General features: G+C 33.0%; 1 pseudogene; it reads left to right on the plus strand.

The window, feature by feature from the left end:
- The first annotated feature begins 760 nt into the window (after positions 1–760).
- On the plus strand, positions 761–4012 carry LOC120123218 (annotated as a pseudogene).
- The last annotated feature ends 362 nt before the right edge of the window (positions 4013–4374 follow it).

A 4374-nucleotide genomic window follows, 5' to 3' on the forward strand; every position in this document is an offset into this window, starting at 1 on the left:
GTGAGATCACCCAAATCAATGAGTTTTGAGCTTTTGTTTCAAAAATTGACCTAATTGTTCTTTTGGTCCTTTCCCTTTCCTCCTAAGATTAAAATGCCCATTTTCCATATCAAATGAGCCCAAACCAAGCCCAACTCAAACTCTAAATGAGTTTAGCTCTTTTATAAGATCTTGGGCTCGACTAAACCATCTCGGGTTAACCCGAAACTTTTAACCTGAGATTTGAGGCGTTACATTTGAGTATTATTTTTAAATTGAATAATTAGTTTATAACTATTTACGATTAAAAACTCAACAAATAACATTTTTACAATCAAAATGATTAAGAGGTTGATTGTTTCTTTAAGTGTTTGGGTTCGACCAACAATTGCATCACATTTGAGTGTCTTTAAATAGATATTACGACTTGTAATCACTAATCACTCTAGATTAATAAAAAAATTATTTGTGTATTTTTCTTTATATTTACTTTTAATTTTCTTAAATACAAAAGCTAAATTTTAACAAATTAAAATTATAAAAACTCTCAATCATTTAATAATGAACTTCAAATACTCCGTAGGTTTTTTAATGCCCGAATCTAGAATATTTAGAAATAACAAACATTCTTTTAATCAAAGGTAAATTAGTTCGTGTCAAAAACTTATTTATTAGTTTAAAAAATAGAGAGAAAATTCGAAATTGCAGCATACCAAAAAATTGTAAATGTGTGAGGCAGCCAAAGGCTCAAAGAACTTTATGCTGACGTGAAAACGTAAACTTCCCGTCTCTGCCAAAAGCACTGAACTTTCGTCTCTAACTTTTTTCCTCTCTCTAGTTCCAATCATTTGTATTTTTGCTGCAAATCTTTTTGTTTTTTTCAGATCCAATCATGAGGACCGAATAGTGAGCCTCTGCTTCCCTCTCCAAATTAAATTTCCATTTTGTAGTATTATTACCTCTCGTCGTATATTCTGTTCACATTTTTTTATTGTTTAGCGATTATCTGTTCAAGCTTCTTCTCATCGGCGATTCCTCCGTCGGGAAATCCTGTTTGCTTCTCAGATTCTCTGTAAATCTTAATATCCTTTAGCTTATTTATCTATTTAAATGTGCTTCTCATTTAAATGTTCACATGAAGACATGATATGTTTGGAGATGAAAAATAAGAATGAAGCGATTAGAATTTTAAGCTGAGAGAGATGCTGGCGGATAAGAATTAGAGGATGATGATTGTTGTAAGTAAATGTTTGTATATCTTAGTTTTCGTATCCAATCTCAAATCTATGGAGATTACTGTTTGCTGGTTGGTTTCAATTCTGATTTTCATTGATTGTATTTACTTGTTTTGGCATTTGCGTTTTTTTCCCCTAAAGTAATTTAAGAAGATGAATTTCTAATGAGCTTGATCTCATTGTTAATCTTAAAGTAATATAGGTCGAGAATTTTATGTGTTCTTCTTTAATTTTTCCAGGATGATTCTACCTGGATAGTTACATCAGTACGATCGGTGTTGATTTTGTAAGTTTCTTTCTTCCTTTGGAACAATTTTTTTTATATATAATGGAAATCGTTCCCCTTTATTCATTTACTATAAATGTGAAAACAAAAAATTTATTTGATTGTTTATATCTAGAAAATCAGAACTGTGGAGATGGAAGGAAAGATAATCAAGATGCAAATTGTAAGTATAATGCAATTCTTTTGAAGTTAATTTAAAATGCATTCGCAATCAACTTCCATTTTAAGCCAATAATTTCGTTCTTGTCAAGTCAACTTCTGCTCAAAGCTTCTTTGAATACGGTTAACCTCCTTTCTTCTTTTTATATTTTTATTTTAAACTAAAATAAAATTCATAAATTTTTAGTCTATATAGTTTTGAGTGTCATTTACGAAAGCCGTTTACAATTGCATGATTATTGAGTCAAATGTTCGTTTTATTGGAAAAAGAAATACACTACAAATGTAGATTGTTGCTTTAGATTATACTATATTGTTATCTTTTTGCTTTATCGACGGGCTTGTAATGGTTGAGAAAGGGAATCCTTTCTATCTGTTACTAGGAAGCTATAGCTTGCATAGCTAAAATAGCTTCACTTTTGACACACCAGAAAAGGAATGTATGCCGGAAATTTTATTTTGTTCATCCAGTCTGTTCCTTTCTTGGCAAATCACGGCCGTCTAATGTTGGGGAAAATTAGTAACAAAGAGCAATGCATCACTCTTGTCTAAAGTTTTTTTTTCCCATATGCTTCAATTGACGCCCAATAAACATGTGGTTCTTTACTCTTATTTTTTTGTTCAGTGGGACACAGCTGGACAGGAGCGTTTTCGGACTATTACAAGCAGTTATTACCGAGGAGCTCATGGGATAATAGTAAGAAACTGGACCTGATTGATCTGAGGATTCTAAATATTGTCCCAACTAGACCTCGAGGTTGGGATTGGGGTGTGTTTCAAACAAGTTGTTCACCAAATTATTTGTTAATTAATATCCTTTGTCTCTCTAGCAATATAATAACATATAGCCAATATCTGCAGTTATTTCATCCTGCAAAATGTGATGTGAGCCTCAAAGGCCAAAACTACCTAATTCACGAGTTATTAAAGAGAAGGGGTGCCTTACTGAACAAGATATGATATTCTGACTTTATGAATGTTGTTGAATGTTTTAATCTGGGAACTTGTATCTTTGATTCTCTAGTTTTGTTCATTCACTTTTTTAAATGCATGAGGTATCACAGTTATTTTGACACTCTTGCTGGCCTCCCTGCTTCATTTGCTGAAACTCCTTTTAGTCATCTAGCTGGCATATAAATCCAGATTTTCTGTCCGAATGCCCTGGGATATATACTAACATGGCTTCTCTTAAACATTTCTGTCACCATATTTTCGTTACATTTTCAAATTACGGTTTTCTTAGAATGTTGAAGGACACAGATTGAAGATTATATGTATTTTTTTTCTCATTAAATGATATTATAACTTTCGTTTTTTATTCTTTTTTACCCTTGTGAGTATCTAAGCATTCTTTTGTCTATTGGGATTTCCGCAGATTGTTTATGACGTTACTGATGGGGATAGCTTCAACAGTCTCAGCAGTGGTTACACGAGATTGACAGATATGCTAATGACAGTGTGTGCAAACTTCTGGTTGGGAACAAATGTGATTTAGTTCAAAGCAAGGTTGTTGACACACAAACAGCCAAGGTTTGTTTTGTTATTTGATTCCAATGTTTGAACTTTTATAATAAGTTAATGTGTTCTTTACCAAGGTGTTAGTCTCTTTCGAGATTCCAACGCATTTTGGTTTACATTTAGAAACCTCTTGTGAATTATTGATGGTTGAGATGGCTAATTGTGTGAATTATTGAAACATGAAGTAAATGATGAGATCGTTTTTAGCTCAGGCATCATAATTTGATTAATTCGCAATTATGTTCTTCCATGAACCGCAGGCATTTGCTGATGAAATTGGGATTCCCTTCCTGGAGACAAGTGCTAAAGATGCAATCAATGTGGAGTTGGCTTTCTTAACCATGGCTGGAGCAATCAAGCAAAAGTAAAACGAGTCTCACTCTTTCATACATTCCGTCCCCCCCCCCCAAATGCTATGTTCTATTTAACTATTGCTACTGATTTAGTATTGGTAAGATATACATCATCACTTACTATAATAGGTTCTCATCCTCTTCAGAACAATTACGCTTTCGATGTATTGTTCGTCACACTGCTTGCTTATTATAATAGGGTCTGCTTACCTCAGAAGAAAAATCTTTACTTTCATGTCCTTAATTATGAAGTTTGATGTATGATTTTGTATCAAAATCTGTGCAGAATGGGTAACCAGCCAATTGCTAGCATGGCAACAACCGGAACGGTTCAAAGAAGGACGGCCTATCGAAGAGAAGGGCAACTGCTGTGGCTAGTCAAACCATGTTATGGTTGAATTCCGTTTTAGATGGTAACATGTTGCAATATTTCAACACAAAAAAACTAAAATGCTGCTTAATTGGAAGTCTTGTCTTGTTCAGTGTTTGTCCTATATTTCATTATATAGAATTAGGGATGGAATTTTGACCGAATCCAATGATTTTTGGTCTCGACTGATTTTTTCAAAGTTTGAGTTCGAGTTAGGGTGAAAAATCTGGCTCAACCCAAGAATAATAGTAATTGACCTTTATATGTTTAGAGTATCTGGCTCAACCCAAATAATAGTAATTGACCTTTATATGTTTAGAGAAAATTGTTATAATATCTTTCTATGTTTTTTCCCAATTAGGTATCTATTTACATGAGAAATTTTTTTATTATACTTGTGTCAAGTCAGGAGTGGATTTTTATCCCTAAAATTGGATCAGATTTAGGGTCGAATGGAACTTTACTAAATCTTAG

The sequence above is a fragment of the Hibiscus syriacus genome, unplaced genomic scaffold, assembly GCF_006381635.1.
Source record: "Hibiscus syriacus cultivar Baekdansim isolate YM2019G1 unplaced genomic scaffold, ASM638163v2 tig00110391_pilon, whole genome shotgun sequence".
Lineage (NCBI taxonomy): Eukaryota > Viridiplantae > Streptophyta > Magnoliopsida > Malvales > Malvaceae > Hibiscus > Hibiscus syriacus.